At 36.2% G+C, this 26,277-nt stretch overlaps 1 protein-coding gene across 3 annotated transcripts in view; it reads right to left on the minus strand.

Moving 5' to 3' along the window:
- USP32 (ubiquitin specific peptidase 32) overlaps positions 1–26,277 on the minus strand; it is a 217,489-nt gene that overhangs the window by 174,616 nt on the left and 16,596 nt on the right. The gene's annotated exons all lie outside the window — the stretch shown is intronic.

Below are 26,277 nucleotides of genomic sequence, written 5' to 3' on the forward strand. Positions count from 1 at the left end.
TTCCCTCCTTCTTTCTTCAAGCAAAATACAGTACAGTTGATCCTTGAACAACACAGGTTAGAAGCACCAACCCCCACCACTTTGCACAGTTGAAAAAGTACATAAACTTGACTCCCCAAAAATTTAACTACCAATAGCCTGTCTGCCAGAAGCTTTAACAGTAACATAAAGTTAATTAACACTTATTTTGTATCAGTATTAAATACTATATTTCTACAATACCACATGCTAATGAAAAGTATTAAGAAAATCATAAGAGAAAATATGTCTATTGTACTACACTGTGTACTGAAAAAACTCTGCGTATAAGTGGACACAGTTCAAACCCATGTTGTTAAAAAAAACAAACAAACCCATGTTGTTCTCTGTATTTAGATATGATGAAGGGGATCCCTGGGTGGTGCAGCGGTGTGGCGCCTGCCTTTGGCCCAGGGCCCGATCCTGGAGACCCAGGATCGAATCCCACGTCGGGCTCCCGGTGCATGGAGCCTGTTTCTCCCTCTGCCTGTGTCTCTGCCTCTCTCTCTCTCTCTCTCATCATAAATAAATAAATAAATAAAAATTTAGATATGATGAAGTACTTCATGCTATATACTTCTATAATGGATAGTGTACCAATTGCTTATTCTAATGCAAAATTTTAAAAGATTTATTTATCTTAGAGCACAAGCGTACACACAAGACTGGAAAAGGCAGAGGGAGAGAGAGAATCAACCACAAGCTGACTCCCAATTGAGCATGGAGTCCAACTCAGGGCTTGATCTCACAACCCTGAGTTTGTGACCTGAGCCCAAATCAAGAGTCAGATGTTTAAGCAACTGGGCCACCCAGGCATTCCTTAATGTAAATTTTTTTAAGCTTGACAGAGTTCTATAAACATTAGATTGCTTTTCATTCCAATAGATAGTTTTTTGGTTTGGTTGGTTGTTTTTTTATTTCTAGAAATCAAGGGGGAGAGGAGCTCTATTGCTTGTAACTCAGTAAGAAATCCTCATACAGGGGTGCCTGGGTGGCTCAGTGGTTGACCATTTGCCTTTGGCTCAGGATGTGATCCCAGGGTCATGGGATCAAGTCCCTCATCTTGGCCTGTGTCTCTGCCTCTCTGTATCTCTCATGAATGAATGAATGAATGAATGAATGAATAAATAAATAAATAAAGAAATCTTGATATAAAAATCTAAAGGAGTTTCTTGACTAGAGAAAAATCTTTTTACCCAAATCTCGTCACCTTGGGTCAGAAACAAGGCTACTAGTTGTAGAGCCATTATAAGAAAAAATAAATAAAAGCTGAAGAGTAAATACATTTTAAACTGAGATTCTAAGTAAAAAAACAAAAACAAAACAACAGTTAAAACTAAGAATTGATTCTGGCCATCATATGATAAACACAAAATAAGCCCAGGAGTTTATTTTCCTTATTCCTCACTGTAAGCACTTCATGGTTGTGAGCAATTTCCTGATAACCATACATGGTTTTATAAGCAACCTCAAGATGGCAACATTCTCAAGTTCTATTACATAAAAGCAAAAGTGTATCAACACTTCCCAAACAACCAAAGAACAAAATAATTTAAAATAAGGAAGTCTAGACTTAATATGATGCAATAAAAGTTTCTCTGAGAAAACACACAAGTTTCTGATGCAAGACTACATGAAGGAATAATTAGAATTTATGAGGCAAAACAGAAATTGCTATACATACTCAAATTATTTTAAAGATTATTTTTAAGTGAAAATGAAAATGATTCCCTGGCTCATACTAGATTAGCTGCTTAGCAGCCAAACAAAACACACACACAAAAAAAAAAACCCTCAAATTTAGATCCTTTTCCCATACTCCAAAATAAATCTCAGGTGAATAAAACAAAGTTGAATACTAAAAATATGAAGTCATAAATTAGAATCAATTATTTTTCAGGCATGTTAATAAAAATGTGAAACTTCAGAATGATACAAAATATAGTTGACAAATCTGACTATATACAAATTTTGAGCTCATGAATATAACTCAGGCATTAAAAAAAAAAAAAGAAAGAAAGATAGAATGCTATTTGTGACAATATGGATGGACCCAAACAGTATTATGCTAGGTGAAATAAGTCAGAGAAAGACAAATACTATACGAAATTTCACTTATATGGAATTTTAAGAACCAAATAAATAAAACAGAAACAGACTCATAAATACAGAAAACTGGTGGCTGCCTGAGGAAAGATGGGCAATAAAATAGACTAAATAGGTAAAGGGGATTAAGAGGTACAAACTTCAATTATAAAATAAGTAAGTCATGGGGATGTAATGCACAGCTTTGGGAATACAGTCAATAATTTTGTATAGTGAGAGATGGTAACTACAGTTACAGTGGTGAGCATTTCATAACATATATAAATGTTGAATCACTATTTTATATGCCTAAAACTAATACAATGTTGTATGTCAACTATACATCATTTTAAAACAATTAAAAGAAACAAAACAGGGGCAGGCCGGGTGGCTCAGTGGTTTAGCGCTGCCTTCGGCCCACGGTGTGATCCTGGAGACCCGGGATCGAGTCCCACGTGGGGCTCCCTGCAGGGAGCCTGCTTCTCCCTCTACCTGTGTCTCTGCCTCTCTCTCTCTGTGTGTGTGTGTCTCTCATGAATAAATAAATAAAATCTTTAAAAAAAAAAAAAAAAACAGCAAAGAAGGGCAAACCCACCGCAAAAACATTTGCAGCAAATCCATCTGATGGTGATCATTCAAGGCATTTATATTTTTTAAAATATTTCATTTATTTATTCATGAAAAACACAGAAAGAGAGGCAGAGAGACATGGGCAGAGGGAGAAGCAGGCACCCTACAGGGAGCCCAATGCAGCAGCACTCAATCCTAGAACCCCGGGATCATGTGAGCAGATGCTCAACCACTGAGCTACCCTGATGCCCCTCAAGGCATTTATTATAAAGAGTTCTACAAACTGGGGATCCCTGGGTGGCTCAGCAGTTTGGCGCCTGCCTTTGGCCCAGGGCGCAATCCTGGAGTCCCGGAATCGAGTCCCACGTCAGACTCCTGATGTGGAGCCTGCTTCTCCTTCTGCCTGTGTCTCTGCCTCTCTCTCTATGTCTATCATGAATAAATAAATAAATAAATCTTAAAAAAAAAAGTAAAGAGCTCTACAAACTGATTTTTTTAAAAACAATTTTAAGAACTAGAAATGTTAGATTAAAGGACAAAAAGACAAATGATGAGGAAATACAACTACCAAAAATGTGGAGAAAGGTTCTACCTTGACAACTAATCAAAAAAATAAAGATTAAAACAAGCTGCCATTTGTGACACCTGGGTGACTCAGGTGGTTAAGTATCTGCCATTGGCTCAGGTCATGATCCCAGGGTCCTAGGATCCAGGATCGAGCCCCAAGTCATGGTCTCTCTCTCCACCTGCTCTTGCACTCATGCTCATGCACTCTCTTCTCTCTCAAATAAAATTTTTAAATAAAAAAATAATATAAATTTTAAAAAACAAGCTGCCATTTTAGATTAATTAGCAGAAGTGGGTCTTTTGCCAATTATAATACCAAATTCCGATAAATGTTTAGTAGAAGCAACACTCATATATCACTTTCAGAAAATGATCTGAATCAAAAGATGGTTATTTCTGGAAATCTAAGGAAATAATTCTAAAAATAGAGAAATTTAAATGATGCTTATTTCAGTATAATGTAATAACTGAAAAATTGGAAGAAACTTAAGTATCAAGTAATAAAGGCAATAGTAAATTATGGACAATCTAGGCAATAGAATATCAAGCAACCAATAAAAATTATAATTATGAAAATAATTTGAGGGCAGCCCAAGTGGCTCAGCGGTTTAGCGCCGCCTTCAGCCCAGGGCCTGATCCTGGAGTCCAGGGATCAAGTCCCATGTCGGGCTCCCTGCATGGAGCCTGCTTCTCCCTCTGCCTGTGTCTCTGCCTCTCTCTCTCTCTCTCTCTCTCCTTTCTGTGTATTCTCATGAATAAATAAATAAAATCTTCAAAAAAAAAAAAAGGAAATAATTTGAAAAAAAAAACAAAATGACATGCTATGGGACAAAAAATATACAGCGTTCTGATAAAAGAACACTGGATTGAAACACATTTAATTTCATTCCCTTCTTAAAGCCCACTTTTCAATAAAGGGATTCTTTTTTTTAAGGCATAAACCCAAAAACAAAACAAAAAAATCAGGATAGGAGATAAAACTAAGAAAAATTTAGAAGCTGAAAAGAAAATGGACACATAAAGGACTTAGTAGATATAAGCTGAATCATAACCTGCCAATAGGAAAGGTGAGCTTTTTATACAGAGGAATCCCATATAGATTCAGAATTAGTGGGACCAGGGTGCCTCCAGAAGATGTAGGACGACAGTCAGGGTAAAGAAGGCAGTGGTGCTACCAGCTCAAATCTATTTAAGTAGTGACATTCCAGAGATCCCCAACCCCATTCCACACAGCCTGGCTACCAAGCCTCCCCAATCATGGCAAAAGACTAAAGGTGTATTGTCTGGTAGAAAATCTATGGACACCAGAAAACCTATAGACACCAGACATAAATAAGGTTAACTAAACCACTCTAAAAACAGGTATTAAGTAATGAATGGGAATGTAAAGACATCTCCCCTCTTCCTCCTTTGAGCTTCCAGATTCTGGCAATTAGACCTTTACCTCCAGACAGAAGAGGTGAAGAGACTTTTCTGAGTAAAGTTGGGGTTGGGGGGAGTGTTCCACACTGAAAATGCTCAGCAACAAGCACTACAAACACAAAACTTGTATTCAGCTTTATGAGCACAGAAACAAGATTATTAGGCATCTGCAGAAAGCCTGTGATATGAAAGAAGTAAATATTAGGAAAAAAATTTGAACAGTCTACAGAAGGAAGAACAGAAACTTAAAAATGTGTTAATAATATCCTCAAAGAGGTAAGATTACAACAAAGGTGAAAAAAAGAAAAAGATGCTATTAAACAAAATTCATAGAACAAAAAAGGGCTCATAAGGGGTATATGAATGGTCAGTGTGCACAGGTGTTCAACATGAATAATTAACAAGGAAATACAAATGAAAACTACACTGAGATGACACTATCCACCAGCCTAAAGTTCTATAATTAAAAGAACTCACAATACCAGGCAAGGAAATAGAGCAACTGAACTAGAAGTGGAAAAAAAAATTATAAAACCACTTTGAAAAATTATTTGGTGATTTCCAAAAGAGCTAAACATACACTATTCTATGACACGTGATTCAACTGCACTCCAAGGAATATAAGATGAATGAAAATACGTGTCTAGAAAGTCTTGTACAAAAATATTTAAGCAAGTTTCATCTGTAATAGCCCAAACCAGGAAATGTCCAACTGAAGAATAATGTTATATTCATATAGTAGAATACTACTCAGCAACAACATGGATGAATATCACATCTCTTAGGTATTATGTTGACCAAAAAAAAGGCAAACACAAAAGGATACACACTGTATGATTCCATTTGTACTAAATACAAAAACAAACAAAACTAATATATGGCGAGAAAAATCAGATCAGTAGTTGCCTCTGGTGGCAGTGGGGGAATGACTAACTGGAAAAAGACATGAAGGATTTTACTAAAGTGATAGAAATATTCCATATCCTGATTTTGGTGATAAATATAAAGCACTTGTCAAAACTGAACTCAGTAACTTAAAAGATGTATATCTTGATAGGAGTATAGGTTACATGGATGGAATTTTTTTGTTTGGGGGAATTTTTTTTTTTTTTTTTTGCATAGACATAGGCTTTATTATTAGCACATTTCTTTATGAGCATCGGCCTACAGCCTTATCCCAGGGGGAAGGATTCTGATGAAGTTGGGTGTATGTATTTTTAAATTCATTTAAGTGTAAACTTGAGATTTATGCATTGTACATATAAAATTTATCACATGAAAATTTTCAAAAAGTAAGAGCTCTTAAAAATTAAAAAATGAGAGCAGAAAGGTTATCAGGTAAGACTGGAAGACAAGGTTAAATCTCTCAAAAAGTAGTAAAAAAGGCAAAGATAGAAAAAGGTAAGAAAATTAGAGGATCAGTCCAAGAGCTCCAATATCCAAATACAAGAGTTTCAGAAAAAAAAATCAAAGAGAGGAAATGATCCATAAGATAATTAAAATAAATTTCTCAGAACTGAATTTGGGACATCAACTTTCAGATTAGAGCCCATTTTTACTAGCAAATAGGTGAAAACAGAGCTATACTAAATGACATCACTGTGAAATTTCAGAACATTGTGGATAAAGATCCTATAAGCTTCCAGAAATAGAAACAAATAAAATGGTTCAAAAATTTAAATGGTACTGGATATCTCAACAACAAGGTAAACCAGCCTAAAAATTAAGCAATATTTTTTCAAAATTCTAAAGAAAAATTATTTCTAACTTAGAATTCTAACTCAGACACTTACAGTCACATGTGAGGACAGATTTAAGGTATTTTTAGAGTAAGGAATCTCAAATAATTTACCTCACATAAATTCTTTTTCAAAAAGTTCCTGGAGGAAGTCACCCACCAAAACAAGAGAAAATCCAGAAGGCAGAAGGCATGGGATAGAGGTAACCAAAGATCAAGTAGGAAGAATCCCCAGGATAAGGGTAAAGGGAGTTCCCAGGATCATCACTATGGAACAGGTTCAAAGAGTAACCAATCCACTTTGAAACCAGTCCACATGCTACACATGAAAACATCAGAAGACCAAAAAGAAAAAAAAAAAAAAAAAAAAAACATCAGAAGAAACTAACATGTGATAATCTTGAAAGGAGACCTGGGCAAGTGACAAGAGTGTATGCAGGATTGAATTAGTGAATACTTAGAATCCTACACAAACATAAATAAAACCACAATTATTAGCTCTAGGGAAAACAATAAATTGTGCTGGAAAAATAATCACAGCTTACTATATAACTTGAGCTGTGAATCATATGTGTACATAATCATAAGGTAAACATTAAATATTTATCTAACCAAAATGACCATACAACTATAGTGGCAGGATGAAGTAATAGGGAGAAGGGAAGAGGAAGTGGCTAAGGGAGAAGGAGGGGGAAGAAAGCTAAATTCTCATGCTCAGAAGTGGGAAGTCAACAGATAACGCCTAAAACCAAAAAATCAGTACCAAATACCCAAAGATCAACTAAAAGAGTACACAACAGTACCTTCTGGAAAAGAGAGAATGCCAAGATTAGGCAACTGCATCTTATTCAACAATTCCTTTTAATTTGACAAGTCTTATGCAAACTACTTAACATTTTAAACTATATGAATATATAACACTGATAAAAATAGGTACCTCAGAAAAAAAAAGATACAAAATTGTAGGTATATTATGATTAAAACAATAAAAAGATAAAGCATTTATGAGAAAAAGAAATAAAAGCATATAATCAGCTGTTAGGTGACAGGATTAGTGGATTTTCTCCCTTTCCCAACGAATCCCTGGTAAAATACTGTTATATTGCTTTATACTTTTTAAACAAATTTTACAAAAGTGCTGTTAGTTGTTTGCTGGCATTCTTATCTGCTTTTACTTATAATGCTCCCTCCTCTATGGATACCACCCTACTTCTTGCAATGTCACCAGAACAACTAATCCTCTTTTGTAATTTGACTTAAAACATCACCTATTTTGGGGTGCCTGGGTAGATCAGTTGGTTGTTTAAGTGTTGGACTCAGTTTTGGCTCAGGTCGTGATTTTGGGTCAGGAGATAGAGCTCCACCTGGGGCTCAGTGTCGAATCTGCTTATCTCTCTCCCTCCCCTCCTCCTCTCTCAAATACACAAATAAATACAATCTTAAAAAAAAAAAAATCACCTCCTTCCTTTCATTCCCAGACTACTCTGTCCTTTATGACCCTGCTCTGTCTTATATGAATAATAAGCTCCTTGAAGGTAGTATCATCTCTAATTTGTCTTGGTAGCCCCAGCACTCAACAGAGCCTAAAACAGTATAGAGACATTTAATAACTAATCAATTATTCGATTATGTATTTATTCCAATAACCATAAGACATTAAGTACTTTTGTCACATCAAAGCATAGACCATACATTTTTAAAAAGATTTCAGAAAGGCAAAAGGAACTAATAAATTATACACAAAAGACATCTCTAAAGGAAATGTAATTCATTATGAAATTTCTTCTTTTTTCTACTTTAACATTTTTAAAATAATCTAACTTCTGGGATTCCTGGGTGGCTGAGCGGTTTGGTGCCTGCCTTCCGCCCAGGGCATGATCCTGGAGACCGGGGATGGAGTTCCATGTCAGGCTCCCTGCATGGAGCCTGCTTCTCTCTCTCTCTGCCTGTGTCTCTGCCTCTCTTCTCTCTCTGTGTCTCTCATTAATAAATGAAATCTTTAAATAAATAAATAATCTAACTTCTATAGATAAGTTAGATTGGCAAAACATTATTCAAATCTTTAGCAGCAACTTGTCTAGATTACCTTACAGATAAACTCAAAATGTCTTAAATTCTTCATAAGCTAATCAAAGAGATAGCTATTACAGTTTTCTAAACTTTGATGTTGAAGAGAATGTTTTATATTTAAGAAAATTTTTTTCAATATATTGATTCCTAGAACTCTTACGTGAACATATTTTGTCACCACAAACACTTTTAACGATGATGTCAATAAATAACTTCAATTCTGCTGCTGCCCAAAAAAATTTTTAAAGCTGTTAAATAATGAAATAAATAAATTAAAAGAACTATTAAGGGGTATCTGGCTGGCTCAATCAGTGGAGCATGCAACACCTGACTGTAACTTCAAGATATATGTAGGGTGGAGACATTACTTAAAAAATAAAATCCTAAAAAAAAAAACAAAAGCAGCTATTAAAGGTTTCACAAAATGCAAATCTATTTTCATGAAACTACTGGTTACAATACACACTAAAAGCACTTATGTATTCACTTGAAAAATTAACTTTAAAAAGTCACAAAAAAGTTACAATGAGACTTTAATCCTACTGGACTACTAAAAGAAAAGGAATTTGTCATTACATCTAAATGTGAAAGAAACATAGTATTTCATGAACAGGACTAAAAAGCAATGCTTTTTTTTTTTGGTAATAAGAAAAACAGCTTTTCAGGGTTTTTTTAAACTTTTTTTTTTTTTTTTTTTTAGGATTTTACTTATTCGTGAGACACAGAGAAAGAGAGAAGCAGAGACATAGACAGAGGAAGAAGCAGGTCCCCTCCAGGGAGCCTGATGTGGGACTCTATCCCAGGACCACCACTTGAGCCAAAGGCAGACTCAACCACTAAGCCATTCAGGTGCCCCAAGAAAAAGTTTTAAATACAGCTAAAATTGTTTTGCATATCCTTTTAAAGATTTTATTTATTTATTCATGAGAGGCACAGAGAGAGAAGCAGAGATGGAGGCAGAGGAAGAAGCAGGCTCCTCACACGGAGGCCGAAGCAGGACCCAATCCTTAGACCCCAGGATTACACCCTGAGCCAAAGGCAGAGGCTCAACTGCTGAGCCACCCAGGCATCCCTAAAACTATTTTAGATAACAAAGATAGACAAGGAAAATCAACTTCACAACACAGAAATAATCTATTAATGTTTTGTAGTATAGCTGACCTTTTAACAACTTGGGAGTTTAGGGGCACTAAGCCCACCTCCAATGGAAAACCCATGTATAATTTTTGACTCCCCAAAAACTTAACTAATAGCCTACTGTTGACTAGAAGCCATACTGATAACATAGTCAGTGAACACATATTTTGTATGTTTTTGAACATACTTTGTATATTTTGAACATATTTTGTATGTTTTTTTTTTAATTTTATTTATTTATTTATGATAGTCACATAGAGAGAGAGAGAGGCAGAGACACAGGCAGAGGGAGAAGCAGGCTCCATGCACCGGAAGCCCGATGTGGGACTCGATCCCGGGTCTCCAGGATCGTGCCCTGGGCCAAAGGCAGGCGCCAAACCGCTGCGCCACCCAGGGATCCCTATTTTGTATGTTTTACGTATTATATACCGCATTCTTTTTATTTAAAGATGTTATTTAATTTGAAAAACAGAAAGAACATGAGCAGAGGGAAGGGCATAGGGAGAGGGAGAAGCAGACTCTGCACTAAGCAGGGAGCCCCTTGTGGGGCTTGACCCCAGGACCCCGTAATCATGACCTAAGCTGAAGGCAGATGCTTAACCAACTAAGCCACCCAGGCGCCCTTATATACTATGTTCCTTCAATAAAGTAATATAGAGAAAAGAAAACATCATTAAGAAAATCATAAGGAGGGATCTCTGGGTGGCGCAGCGGTTTAGCGCCTGCCTTTGGCCCAGGGCTCGATCCTGGAGACCCAGGATCAAGTCCCACGTCGGGCTCTCGGTGCACGGAACCTGCTTCTCCCTCTGCCTGTGTCTCTGCCTCTCTCTCTCTCTGTGACTATCATAAATAAATAAAAATTTTTTTAAAAAAAGAAAATGCTTAAAAAAAAGAAAATCATAAGGAAAATACATACAGGACCACATTGTTATTTATCTAAAAAATTCCAGTATAAGTAGACCTACACAGTTTAAACCTGTGTTAAGAGTCTGTATATTCTTCAAATTTGTTTTTCTTTACATGTATGTAATTTTTATAAAAATGACATCATATATTGTTTCATGCAGCTTTCCAAGTTATTAAAATATCCTCCTACAAGTATCAATTTTAATGGTATATGTTATTCACTCTATGGATATAACAATTTATTTTACTAATCTGCTGGTGTACGCTTACGCTATTTATAATTTTTTAAGAACTATAAAGAATTTAAAATAAATAGCCTTTAGGGGCACCTGGCTGACTCAGTCAGTAAGTAGTACATGCAACTCCGGATCTCAAGGTTGTGAGTCAAGAGCCATGTTGGGTAAAGAGATTACTAAAAAATAAATAAACTTTAAAAAACTCTTTAAAATAAATAGTCTTGTTACTAAATCCTTTTGGCAAAAAACAATAATTTTGTTAATCAGTTCTACAAGATAAGTAACAAATGAAAAACCTCTAATCCTATAAATCTACCTATGGAAATAAGCACACCATATATTGTCTATATTAAAGGCACTAAGCTCACAGGATCTTTTAAGTTTAAGAAAAAAACAGGTTATATAGGTCAGCTTCACATCCTTTTCTCTACAAACCACAAACACATCCCTATTTTCTTGAAATCAAATCTCCACCAAAACATGTATTTTAAGACCAAGTAAGAGAAAACGAAGGTGAATTCTTAAACATAAAGGCAGTCCTTGCTTTGCAAGGTTACCATATTCATGAATTTCAGTTCCTACTGTTTAAATAACACAAGCCCCCTCCCCCAAAAAAACACAAAACACAGTTCAAATTCCCGTCATCACATATTAAGTATATGTAATTTCATAAAATACAAATTGCATGGCTGGTTCTTCAGTCCATGAATCCCTATGTTAATAAAAGATGCACATCATGATCAGTGACCAATCATGTCACTTCTTTCAAAATCTGCCTATAATTTGTCCCTACAAACAAAGCTGTTATTCAGTTCATATGCAGAGAAGGTAATATTGTTATGTGATAAATCCAAGTGATATTTTACAAAAATGCATAATCAAAAGAGGGAACTTGACAACAAAGATAAAAATGTAGCAAAGAAATGAAAAGTGATAATGCTAAATTCCAATTTAACATGGAGATTTTTTAAAGGTTTTATTTATTTATTCATGAGAGAGACACACAGAGAGAGAGAGGCAGAGACATAGGCAGAGGGAGAAGCAGGCTCTGTGCTGGGAACCTGAAGTGGGACTCGATCCCAGATCTCCAGGATCACGCCCTGGAAAGGGGTGCTAAACCGCTGAGCCACCCAGGATGCCCCATAAACAGAGATTTAAAAGAAACGTTGCTACCTTTCAAGAGACACTAGATACGCATTCAGAGGAATTCAGTGAAAGGTCAATGGAAAAGCAGCCATGACAAAAAGGATGATGTCCCAGAGAAAGCAATACAGGCAAAAAAAAAAAAAAAAAAAAAAACTTTTATTAGAGAGCCCGCAGATACTTTCACAACATTGAAAACACAAAAGAAAAAATGCTGGAGGCTAATCCAAACTTAGAAAGGAATGACAATTCAGCAAAGCATAGAAAAGACACCCGCTCCAAATTTTACATTATACAAGGGAAACTTGAAATTACTCTTGATGGGTTTTTCTACAAAGAAATAAAACGCTAGCTCTGATATTTTAAATTATACCATACCAAAAAAAAAACTAAAAATAAATAGATAAAAATAAAAATTATACCATACCACATAAATATCATTGGGCATTTAAAGGAACATCTATAATGTACTGTAAATTATATAACACAATGTCGGAATTTGCATTTTAGGACCATAAACATGTATACAAACCCATGAAGTGTATGAATAATACACACTAAATTATCTCCGTGGTTAACACTGTTTCTCCTTTTCCTATTATAAATGTAACAGAAATAAGTAGATAATTAAAAAATACAGTAGAGCTGAGCATATTTCATGGATAAAGCCAGAGTTATGATTATCTTTAGGCCATCAACTTTGATAGAGGCAATCTGACAGGAAGCTGCAGAAATAAGTCTAAAATGCCAATTAGAGTTGAGATGTAAATTCTAAGCACAAAATGACAGCGGGACAAAAATTTCAATAGCAAAGTAAAAAAAGTAATATGAATTTTACATGTCATTTCTAATTTTTCTGACAAATCTTTCATCTCTTAACTAATACGGTGAGAGGGTAATCCATATATTTCAATGTGTGTAATCAGAAAATAATAAATCAGAATATGCACTGCATTTTCACTACCAATTTTTTTTGTCAATTATACTCTCTATAAAAAATAACAACTTCTAAAAGATGAAAATTTAATTCCTTTCTTGGAGTACTCTAACTGCTCTAAGTTATAATATGTCAATAATAACATTAATGTTTAGCATTAAAGTTTTAGTAATCAATTAAAGCCAGTAAATTAAACAATGTTCAAATATGGAAAAAATTTTCAGACTAATAGAGCATATCAGCTTCCAGTCTAGAATAAAAGTTATCTCCAATATATGATGTTACAAAAAGCCACTGCCAAAAAATCTTCTGGGAGAATTATCAAATAAATGACTGATAACCTCTATTAAAAATGCATAGAACACTGCTCTAATAAAATTTTGATTTGGAAAGGACTACATCTAAGGGATTACATAGCTAAAAAGGAAAGTGATACAGCCAGTATTTATCACCCCCTTAAACTCACCTATTAATCTATATACATCCATTAAGGTATGATAACTTTAAAGAACCTACCCCCAGACAGTATACTGTAAAAAAAAAAAAAACACACAGGCAAACCTTTCTTTAAAAGAGTGTCTACTGAAACAAAAGATTTTAAAACATATGTCATTTGCATCACTAAGAAGCAATCTCTACTCCAGCAGTATATATATAACACGTAGGTAAGCTTTAGGCCTCCATAGCACTTAGGTTAACAAAGGTTCAATTTCAGAATTTATGGGAGACACACGGCACTTCTCCTTAATTTTTTTTTATTTTATTTGACAGAGAGAAACAGAGAGACAGAGAGAGGACAAACAGGGAGGGGCAAGCAGAGAAGAGGGAGAGAAGCAGGCTTCCCGCAAAACAGGGAAGCCCAAGGTGGGGCTCAATTCCAGGACCCTGGGATCTCGACCTGAGCGGAAGGCAAACAACTGAACTGCCCAGGCACCTCCGGCACTTCTCATTCTCAAGACAGATACTACCTGCTACCATTTGTGTATGTGTTTGCAGTGAGAGAAGCCAATCTTTTTGACATTCCTCAAATAGCCTGACTTTCCACCCTGGCTAAAATTCAATAATAAAGCTGGCTCTCTTGTGCTTTCATTACAGACAGCACTGTTTTTATGAGTATTGTTTGCTTCTTAATTATCCATGAGCTGTGTGGATTATTTGGAAAATTACTTCTAAAGGATTCTCTTTTAGGGGAGGGGGGACCTTCTGAGTATAGGAAGTAGGGTGCTTTCTGCCCTGGTTTTCTGCAACTATGAGGTCAATCTTTTTTTTTTTTTTTTAAAGATTTTATTTATTTATTCATGAGAGACAGAGAGAGAGAGAGAGAGAGAGAGGCAGAGACACAGGCAAAGGGAGAAGCAGGCTCCATGCAGGAAGCCTGACACGGGACTCGATCCCAGGTCTCCAGGATCAGGCCCTGAGCTGAAGGCAGCGCTAAACCGCTGAGTCACGCGGGGATCCCCATGAGGTCAATGTTTCAGAGCTCTGTGGATTTATCTTGGCACAATCTAAAACTTAAATTCAAAACAAGGGGATCCCTGGACGGCTCAGCGGTTTGGCGCCTGCCTTTGGCCCAGGGCGCGATCCTGGAGTCTCGGGATTGAGTCCCATGTCCGGCTCCCGACATGGAGCCTGCTTCTCCCTCCTCCTATGTCTATCATAAACAAATAAATAGATAAATCTTTAAAAAAATAAATTCAAAACAACCTGACAATCATGAAAATTAAAAACTATAAAGAACACAAAGACACCCCACAGAAAGGGAGAAAATAATTGCAAATCACTCACTGATAAGGTATTAATATCCAGAATACAAGCATACCTCATTTTATCACACCTCACTTTTCTGCACTTTGCAGATACTGTGTTTTCTACAAATTGAAGGTTTGTGGCAACTCTACTGGTACCATTTTTTTTTCAACAGCATTTGCTCCTTTCATGTCTCTGTGTCACATTTGGTAATTCTCAGGATATTTCAATTTTTCATTATTATTATATTTGTCACAGTGCTCAATGACCAGTGATCTTTGATGTGACTATTGTAATTATTTTGGGGCACCACGAACCATGTCCATATAAGACAGCAAACTTAATTGATAAACGTTATTACATATGTTCTGACTGCTCCACCAACTGGCCACCCCTAGTCTTTCTCCCTGTCCTTGGCCTCCCTATTCCTGGAAAAACAATATTGAAATTAGGCCAATTAATAACCTTACAACAGCCTCAAGTGTTCAGGTGAAGGGAGAGCCCTACATCTCTCACTTTGAGTCAAAAACTAGAAATTATTAAGCTTACTGATTAATCTTCAAAGGCATGTCAAAAGCTAAGACAAGCCAAAAGCCACACCTCTTGTGCAAGTTTGCCAAATGGTGAATGCAAATGAAAAGTTCTTGAAGGAAATTAAAGCACTATTGTAGTGAACACACAAATGACAAGAAAGTGAAACAATCTTATTGCTGATATAGAGAAAATTTGAATGATCTGGATAGATCAAACCAGCCACAGCATTCCCTTAAACCAAAGTCTAATCCCAGAGTAAGGTTCTAATTCTCAATTCCATAAAGGCTGAGAGAGGTAAGGAAGCTGTAGAAGAAAAGACTGAAGCTAGCAGAGTTTGGTTTGTGAGGGTTAAGGAAAGAAGCAATCTCCGTAACATAAAATGCAAGGTAAAGCAGAAAGTGCTGATGTAAAAGTTGCAGAAATTTATCCAGAGGATCTAGTTAAGATAATTAATGAGAGTGGCTACACTAAACAACAGATTTTCAACATAGATGAAACATTATACTGGAAAAAGAGGTCAGCTAGGATTTTCATAGCTAGAGAGGAGAAGTCCATGCCTGGCTTCAGCTTCAAAAGACAGGATGCCTCTCTTGTTAGGGGCTAATGCAAGTGGGGTCTTTAGGATGAAGTCAATACTATTTTACCATTTGAAAAGTCCCAGGGTCCTTAAGAATTAACACTAAATCTACTGCCTGTGCTGTACAAATGGAACAAAGCCTAGATGACAACACACCTATTTACGACATGATTTACCCAAATATTTTAAGCCCAGTGTTGAGACCTATTGCTCAGAAAAAGAGATTCCTTTCAAAATATGGCTGTTCATGGATGATGGACCTGGTCACCTAAGAGTGCTGATGGAAACAGAAGCGATTAATTTTCTTTTCATGCCTGCTAACACAACAGTCATTCTGCACCCACATGTTAAGAAGTAATTTTAACTTTTAAGTCTTTTTTTTTAATAGATACATTTCATGGGGTGCCTGATCTTAGGGTCATGAGATCAAGCCCCATGTTGGGCTCTGTGTGCTGGGCATGGAGCCTGCTTAAGATTCTCTCTCTCCCTCTGCCCCCTATGCTCAGGCTCTCGCTCTCTCTAAAAAAATAAGCAAAATCTAAAAACCATATTTTCTAAGACTATAGTTGCCACAAAAAGTGATTCCTCTAATGAATCTGGGCAAAGTAAACTGAAAACCTTCTAGAAAGGATTCATCATTTTAGATGCCATTAAGAATATTTGTGGTTCATGGGAACAGATCAAAATATCAACATTAACCTGAGTTTGAAGAAAGTTGATTCCAACCTTCATGGATGACTTTGAGGGGTTCAAGAGTTCAGTGGAGAAACTGCAGATGTGGTGGAAACAGCAAGAGAACTGGAATAAGAAGTGGAATCTGAAGATTTAACTGAATTGCTACAATCTCATGATAAAAGTTTAACAGGTGAGGAGCTAATTTTTATAAATGAGCAAAGAAAGTGGTTTCTTGAGATGGAATCTACAACTCGTGAAGATACTGTGAACACTATTGAGGGGTGCCTGGCTGGCTAAGTTAGAAGAGCATGCAACTCTTGATTTTGTGTCATGAGTCTGAGGCCCACAATTGCTGTAGAGATTATTTTTTTAAAAAATAATAAATTAAAAAATAATAATAATAAATTATAAAAAACGTTGAACTGACAATAAATGATTTAGAATATAAACTTAGTTAATAAAACAGCAGCAGGGCTTAAGAAGACCAACTTCCAATTATGAAAGAAGTTTTACTGCAAGAAAAATGCTACCAAACAGCATCACACAAAGAAATTGTGAAAGGAAGAATCAATCAATACAGCAAAACTTCACTGCAATCTTATTTTAAGAAATTGCCACAGCCACCCCAACCGTTAGCAACCACGATCTTGAACAATCGGCAACAATCAACACCAAGGCAAGAACCTCCACCAGCAAAAAGATTACGACTCACTAAGAGCTTGGGTGATAATTAGCATTTTCTTTTTAATAAAGTATTTTCAGGGGCCCCTGGATGGCTCAGTTGGTTAAGTATCTGACTCTTGGTTTTGGCTCAGGTCAAGATCTCATGGGTGGTGGGAATCAAGCCCCAAGTCAGGCTCCACAATCAGCAGGGAGTCTGCTTGAAGATTCTCTCCCTCTGCTCTGCTCCCCCTCACTTACACGAGTGTACACACCCTCTCTCTCTAAAATAAATAAATAAATTTTTACAGAATAAATAATAAATATTTTTAAATTCCTTTTTTAAACACAATGCTACTTTACACTTAATAGACTACTATATAATATATACTTGGTTTACATAACTGAGGATAGGAAAACACGCTCAACATCACTAGCCATTAAGGAAACACAAATCAAAACTACAATGAGATACTATTTCACAACCACAGGATGGCTAAAATAAGAAACATAACAAGTGTAGGCAAGCATGTAGAAAAATCATAACCCTCATACATGACTGGTAAGCGTGTAAAATAGTGCAGCCACTTTGGAAAACATTTTGGTAGTTCCTCTGTTAAACATCAAGTTACCATATGACCCAGCAATTCTACTTCTAGGCATACATTTAAAAGAACTGAAAGCAGAGACTCAGATCTTTGTATTATCAATATCCACAATAGCATTATTCACAATAGCAAAAAGGTGGGAAATGATCCAAATGTATAGTAACAGATGAATGGATAAACAAAATATGGTATACACACATTACTCAGTATAGGAAGGAATTAAATTCTGCTACATGCTACAACATGGATGAACCCTGAAAACATGCTAAGTGGAAAGACACAAAAGGATAAATAATGTATGATTTTACTTATATGAGGTACCTAAAATAGGCAAATTCAGAGGAAAAAAAGTAGAATGGAGGTTACCAGGGACTGGCAAGAGGGGAGAGAAAATGGGAAGTTATTTAGGGATTACACAGTTTCTGGTAGGGACAATAAGCAAGTTCTAGAAATGAATATTGGCGATGACCACACATCATGAATGTACTTAATGCCACTGAATTATACAATTTAAAATGGCTCAGGGGCACCTGGCAGGCTCAGTCAGTAGAGCATACAACTCATGATCTCGGAGTTTTGAGTTCAAGCCCTATGCTGGGTATAAAGATTACTTACAAGTAAAATCTTAAAGAAACAAAATGAATAGTAAAATGGCTCAAACAATAAATTTCATCTTATGTATAATCTACCACAGTAATAACTAAAGCCAGAAAATAAAAGTATGTATATACCTGAACTTGTGAGAATCAGTCAAAAATTCACATGAAATATTTCACAAACCCCTTATAACAATACTAAAATATATGGTTGAAAATACAGTCAGAAATCATAATTTAGTGCAATTTTTGCTTTTTCTCTCATATATATAAGAAAAGGCATATTTACTTATTTGTTAATATTAGAATCACAAGAGATACTGATAAGCAGTTGTCATCTTGGGTGCATTCACCCATCCTCAAACTGACAAATACATAAAGATGAGCAAAACTCTCCTAAATTCTTTTGCAATCTACAATTGTCTAACTTCTAATAAATTCTTTTTTTTATTTCATTTATTTATTCATGAGAGATATATATAGAGAGAGGCAGAGATGTAGGCAGAGGAAGAAGCAGGCTCCACGCAGGGAGCCCGATATGGGACTCGATCCTGGGACCCCAGGATCATGCCCTGAGCCAAAGGCAGACACTCAGCCACTGAGCCACCCAGGCGTCCCCTAATAAATTCTTCTAGCACATATAGAACTGCCATGCCATGCAGTTCTCTTGGACCTATAATTTTAACTTTCAGTCACATTCCCACAAACTTACAAATTGGGAGTTTGAGATATGAGCCACATGTTAAACATTTAGAAGAAAACATGAAAATGAAAGTTAAAAGATATATCTTAAAAGAAAACTAATTGATTTTTAAAAGCAACACATCGGGGGATCCCTGGGTGGCGCAGCGGTTTGGCGCCTGCCTTTGGCCCAGGGCGTGATCCTGGAGACCCGGGATCGAATCCCACATCGGGCTCCCGGTGCATGGAGCCTGCTTCTCCCTCTGCCTGTGTCTCTGCCTCTCTCTCTTTCTCTCTGTGTGACTATCATAAATAAATAAAAATTAAAAAAAAATTTTTAAAAGCAACACATCGGGACGTCTGGGTGGCTCAGCAGTTAAGCATCTGCCTTTGGCTCAGGGCGTAATCCTGGGGTCCTGGGATCGAGTCCCACATCGGGCTCCCTGCATGGAGCCTGCTTCTCCCTCTGCCTGTGTCTCTGCCTGTGTGTGTGTGTGTCTCATGAATAAAAAAATAAAAATATTTTTAAAATAAAAAAATTTTTAAATAAAATAAATAAAAAACAACACATCACAATTATATAAAGGCACCAACAACTGTTCTGGTTCTCTCCATCATCAAGCATATGCTGAATACCTATTTGTACTTAAAACAATGCAAAGTGGTTTAAAAAAAGATTCCTCCTCAAGAAACTTAAAATCAAGTGGGAAGATTAAATTAATACACATAAAACAATACCATGTATATGTAAAAATATTCAAATACCAAGGATACAAACTAAGAGTCATAGGAATTCAAAGGAGATAAGTGCTGGATAGTCCAGGTATGTTTCAGAGAAGGTAAGATCTAGATAAAGTCTAGAAGTCCAGAAAGATAAGTAAAATCAAATGAAAATGAACCCTTCATAATCTAGCTTCATCTTTCCTGTTCACCACTTTGTACAATATAAAATTATTAGAATAGATGAAGATAGAGAAAAAGTCACTCCACATAAGAGAAATCACAGAAACACAAAATGAAGAGAGCAAACCAATTGTCCCAAATTTAAGAGATTAAACATTTTAGGCAGAGGGGTACCCAGGTAGCTCAGTCAGTTAAGCCTCTTGACTCTTGATTTTGGCTCAAGTCATGATCTCAGGGCTGTGAGATGGAGCCTGACATCCAGCTCCATACTGGGCATGGGGCTGCTTGGGATTCTTTCTCTCACCCTCTCACTCTGCCTGTCCCCCATCGCCACCACCCTCAATCAGCACATGCACACTCTCTCAAAAGAAAAAAAAAAAAAAGCTATGTAGAAGTACATATTAAATTACGCAAATTATTTGAAAAAGTTCCAAAAATTGCATGGAATTTGTCATGATTTTACCATGTTTTCCTATTCACACCAGTAAGTATTTGCTATTTATGAAAAATTTGAGTGTCTTAGAACCAATCAAATCAAGGCTCATCTGCAAAATGTCGGCACTAAATTTAATCAAAGCTGCTAATTATAACAAATTACGAATCTACGAGTCATTGCATACAAGATTGTGTTTCCTTTTTCCTTCACATTTTCTACTGAGTGCTTCATGGATTCAGATAATTTTAGTTTAGGGCCAGCAGGTATTCTTTTTAACCCAAATTTTAAATGTTTATATTCCTGGAACATTTGGAATATTTGTATAAAGGTCATGAAACAACTATAATTTATCCTGTAAAAATACAATTTACCAGATTATTACTATTAGTTTTATTCTGTCAGCTTTCTTTCTATTCAAAGAGCACTGTTGTCCCACTCATTCAATCAACATTTTAATAAGCCCCGTCATTTACCTTCTAGGCCCCGGAGTTATTCTCAAGGTTTTCAGAACTCATATAAAGTAGACAGTCAATTAAACTGGCAGCTGTAATGCAGTGGAATAACCACTACAATAGAAGTATGGTTACAGTACAGCATTGAAGGGGAGGAAAAGTAGGAGCAATATCAGGGAAGGCTGCTGAGAGGACCTGATGCCTGGGCTTACTTTTGATGGATGAGGATCCAGTTAGGCAGACAGTTCAGGGATAAAGATGTATGTCAATTAATCAATAAGCATGTACTTCATGCCAGCCACCACAATAATACACTTGCCCTAACTTCAAGACACTACTTATCTTGTCAGAAATTTACTTCATACAGAAAAGGCTTAAAATTTGGTCTTAAAAATGAGTTCACATCCCATTTTTTTTAAATGCACCATGCACATACACGAAAAGTAAACATTCTATGATTTTATTTATACAAGACTGAAAAAATAGATAAAACTAATTTATAGGGACAGAAGTCAGAACAGTGGTTACCTGAGGGGCAGTATCAACTGGAAGAGGGCAAGAAAGCTTACTGGGGTGTTGGAAACATTCTCTACCTTGGTTTATGCATGGTGGTTGCCTGCGTACAGAGCTAAAATTTCATCAAGCTATATAGCATCATTTGTGCACTCCAGTGAATGTAAGCAATAAAAGAAGGCATGCCAAGATCTGGGAAGCAGCGCACAGAGTAGGCAAAGGCCAAGTCACAGAAATTACCAGGACTTCCCACACTAAAGACTGACTTCAAACTACAGGGTGTTGGGTACCTTCCACTGAGGAGCATCTGAGTAAAATGACCAGATGTATATTTCAAAAAGGTTATTCTAGTGGAAATATAAAAAATGGACTGAAAAGGTAGGAGACTAATAATAGTCCAGAGGACAGATGAAGGACTTTTCTAAGGTAATGACTTTAAAGATAGAAAAGAAACAGAAGATAGTAAGAAGGTAGCACCAAAGGGACACTGTGATTGATTAAATGTGAACAGAGAAAAGAAAAGAGTCTCAACTGATAACCAGATTTCTGGGTTGGGCCCATGGGTAAATCACTCATATACAATATATAAGCAGGTCTGTAAAAATCTAAGTTGCATTTAGCTTTGGACTCTACTGAAATAACATAAAAAAATGTTCCACACAAAAGGACACCTTTTTCTATGAGATGTTATTTACTACCAACTGTTCAATCGGTTGATATCCTATTTCTTTCATTATTTCAATATATTTGCTTGGCAATCTTCTGTCAACTTCAATTGACATCTGTATGGTACCAATGATATGACGATAAAAAATGCTTCCACCATTGAATACTTCTTACTATACCTCTAAGCCTATAAAGAATAAGCAATTTGTTCTCCTTCCATAATTAGCTATAAAGAGGTATTCTTACCTCAGCATCTCTGACAAATGACAACTTCTGATCTGTAACACTCCACGCAGTGGAAGATTTCATTTATTGGTGCTTGCATAAAGAATTTCTAAACCAAATTTATTAATCAAACAACTGTTCTAAACCTACCACAGCTTCCTACCACAGCTGCTCATCAATAGATTCCAAAACCAACTTTAAAGCAGAGCCAAAAATGACACAGTAAGATTTTAATACAATTCTTAAAAGGCAAAAGATGCATTTAAATATATGTACATATAAATAAACAAACAAACAAACAAACAAACATAGGGCAGCCTGGGTGGCTCGGTGGTTTGGCACTGCCTTCAGCCCAGGGCCTGATCCTGGAGACCCGGGATCGGGTCCCGCGTCAGACTCCCTGCGTGGAGCCTGCTTCTCCCTCTGCCTGTGTCTCTGCCTCTCTCTCTGTGTCTCTCATGAATAAATACATAAAATCTTTTAAAAATAAATACATAAATATACTAGACATAAGAATATGAGTTTTAAGCCTCAAGGCATACACTCATAAGCACACAAACATTTATCCTGAACCAAGTTTTTTTCTAAAAGTTTAATCTAATTTTTAGGAAAGATTGCTTTGATATGCAATTCAGTCATTCAACAGGTATGTATTGAGTAGCTAAAATAGGGCAAATTACGTGCAGTTGCTAGAAATATGGCAGTGAACAGAACAGACATGCTGTCACCTCATGGAGTTTTATAGTCTAGTAGTACATGATCAGGAAAACTGCATTCTAGGGCAATGTGTCAGTTTCTAACTGACCATGCAATGAATCTGCCCTTGGCTTACATTAAGACCCACATGAGGGAATCCCTGGGTGGCTCGGCGGTTTGGCGCCTGCCTTTGGCCCAGGGCATGATCCTGGAGTCCCGGGATCGAGCCCCACATCGGGCTCCCTGCATGGAGCCTGCTTCTCCCTCTGCCTGTGTCTCTGCCTCTCTCTCTATGTGTCTTATATGAATAAATAAATAAAATCTTTAAAAAAAAAAAAAAAAAAGACCCACATGACCAGAGATCAAGTATAAGGATTACTGAAAAGAACTTCAAAAACAATTACTTGGTAAAAAACAGAGAGCCTCTTGGAAATTGAATAGCAGAACAAAAATATAAGAATTATTTTAAAGTAAGAAAAAGAGCTCAAGAGTAAAGGTCTTAAACCTTTACCTCCCATGAACCCTTCTTTAGGAAGCTACCAGAGGATGAGTTCCATCAAAATAATATAGTAATTCAAGAAACAGGAAACAAGGGATACAGAGAACAGGGGATCCAACACAGAATAGTGAAGGAAAGCTCCAGGATAATGGTGAAGGAAGATCCCAAGATGGCAGCTATGCTTCGAGCACAGGGGCAATAGGTACAGATTGGAGTAGGCCAAAAAGTTCCAAGAAAATTTTCCAACATAATGGAGTAAGCATGTGATGTATATTAACATATGGAAAGATTTAACAATTGGTGGGAACTTTGGGAGTTGAATTACAGTAAAAAGAAACCTAAGCAAATAAAAACAGAAGGCAATTATTACAGGAAATATTTAGGAGGAAATCAATTATACAGGAAAGGAAAAATAATCTTACTATATTAAACAGCTTAGCTGTGAAAAGCATTTATAAAGACCTAACTGCATAAAAACTGAACAATGATCTAACCAAAATTTTAAAATACATGTATCAATATGAGGAAATGGGACTATAGAAAGAGCATACATGTGTGTACTTAGAGGATGAGTAGCAGTGAAATTAAGAGCTACATCCTAATCTTTAACAGTGGAATGCCAGTAAATATTCCTTAAATGGAAAAAAAGAAAAAGTATCACTATAAAAGTATTATGTGGAAATACAATGTAAAAACCAAATTAATAAATTTAAAATATTAAAAGTACTGGACAGTAAGCAGAGGAAAACTGGAAAGGGAGAGAGTATAACAGTACTACTGTTTCCATTACAAACCCTGGAGTACCATTTGATTCTAAATTATGTGTATATATCACTGCTATAAAAATTAAAACTAAAAGACTGGGGGAAAAAAAGGTGGGGGAGGAGCATTAGCCATGGAAACATTAGATAAAAAGAATCTTGGGCCAAAAAAAATAAATAAATAAACTATATGTAAAATTTATTTGTTTGTCTTAGTGAGCTCTATTCCCAACGTGGGGCTCGAGTCAAGAGCTGCATCCTCTATGCACTGAGCCAGCGAGATACCCCTAAAATTTATTCTTAAATCACCTGGACTATTTAGAAACAATGAGAGCACTTGTATGCTGATGTGAAAATTATTATCAGCTTCCAAAGTAACGCTGTACAACAATTTAAGCAAACAAGTTTCCAACTGTAACCTTACATTTGGCAGTAAGATGATACTTGTCACCACTGAAGAAAAGTACATAAAGATCATTGTGTAAAAATAAATCATTTCATGAATAAAATTATTAAATATTTTACTGAAAGACTTCTCAAGTGTTCATGAACATAATACTTAATGCCATACTAATCTCTTAATGTCTGTCTACTCAGGAATTTACACTATTAGGTATCTAACCTAAATATCTGAACAGACAAAATTACATACTATATTTAAGGCTCTTACATTTTTAATGTAACATTCATTCAAAATCTTTAGCACATTTTTCTTTTTCTTTTAAGCTTTTATTTATTCATGAGAGAGACAGAGAGAGAGATGCCGGGACTCCAGGATCATGCCCTGGGCCCAAGGCAGGCGCTAAACCACTGAGCCACCCAGAGATCCCTTTAGCACATTTTTCAAAGTTGATTAAAGGAAAAGAAATCTTGATACCAATACATTGCTTAGTTTACTCATTCCCTATTACTTGATCCTTTACCCTCCAACCTTACAAACATTATGCAGTTCTCCAAATTTTGTATCATTTATACATTTATACATTCACCCAGCCATCGAATATTCACTTAGCACTTAAAATATACCCAGCACTGCATCTATCCTGGCACTGGAGATTCGTCATCATGTCTGACAATAAACATGTTAATTTATATATTATGATAAAAGCTATAAATGAACCATACAGAATAGTGCAATACTGACAGAAGAACACTTCATAAAAGATAAAAGAAGGCCTCACTGAGACCATAAGAGTTCAGACTTCAGGTGTGAAGAATGATGAGCCAGACCTGTGAAAATTTGTAAGCAGCCTTTCCAGGCTGAGAGGAAAGGAATAACAGGATCTGATTTGAATTTTAGGATTATACTGGCTGTTGTGTGGAACTAGAAAACCACTGCATGGTATCTTAGCAAGAGACCATGGCAGCTGGGACTAGAAGTAGTAGCAATGAAAGTGAATCAAAGGTAACAGACTAGACTGGATACCAAACTAACAGAACTGGATGACAGACTCACACTGGGGATAAGAAGATAAGTCAGATGGCAAAATAAAAGGAAGAACTGAGCAAGTCTACAGATTCTTGGTTTTAGCAACTATGTTCCAATAGTGGTAGCATTTACTTAGGTGGAAAAAACACCAGGGGAGGACTGCTTGATAGAAGGGTCCTTTTCATAAAAGAACCTCTTTAGTCTTTCAAGAGTCATTAGAAAAAGGCAAGAAACCACAAGAAGCCTTAAAAGGCTTTTCTCTCTAGGGCTACAATACTGAGACAATGTAACTTCATGGAAATGAAAGAGAAGCTGGAAAATTTCTCTGTAAAACTTCACTTTAGCATAGTTTTCCTTTAATGCAGTCCGATATCAAGGACTCCAACCTTGTTTACAAAATAATGATAAACTTGAGATTTTCCCTGAAATAAAAAGAGCCTTATGTTAATGAATACTAAATCCCTAATAAAGAAGGGTGTTAAAGAAGGCCTTCATCTTTGAATAGATCTTCTAATAGATAGGTCTCTGACTTTAACAGTAAATACTATACTGGTTTTATCAGGCTTTTGTCAGTAATTAATTATCCATTCTTGACTTCCAAGAGATCTTTATTATTAGATAAGAGAAAGAAGATAATTGATTAGCATACAGTAAAAAGGTGGAACAGATCAATTTATTTATTTTTTTTAAAGCAGATCTTGTTTATTTATTGAGGTATTCTACACCCAACATGGGCTTTGAACTCACAACCCTGAAATCAAGAGTCACATGCTCCTAGGACTGCACCCTCC

Source organism: Canis lupus, chromosome 16, assembly GCF_048164855.1.
Source record: "Canis lupus baileyi chromosome 16, mCanLup2.hap1, whole genome shotgun sequence".
In the NCBI taxonomy this organism is placed as follows: Eukaryota; Metazoa; Chordata; class Mammalia; order Carnivora; family Canidae; genus Canis; species Canis lupus.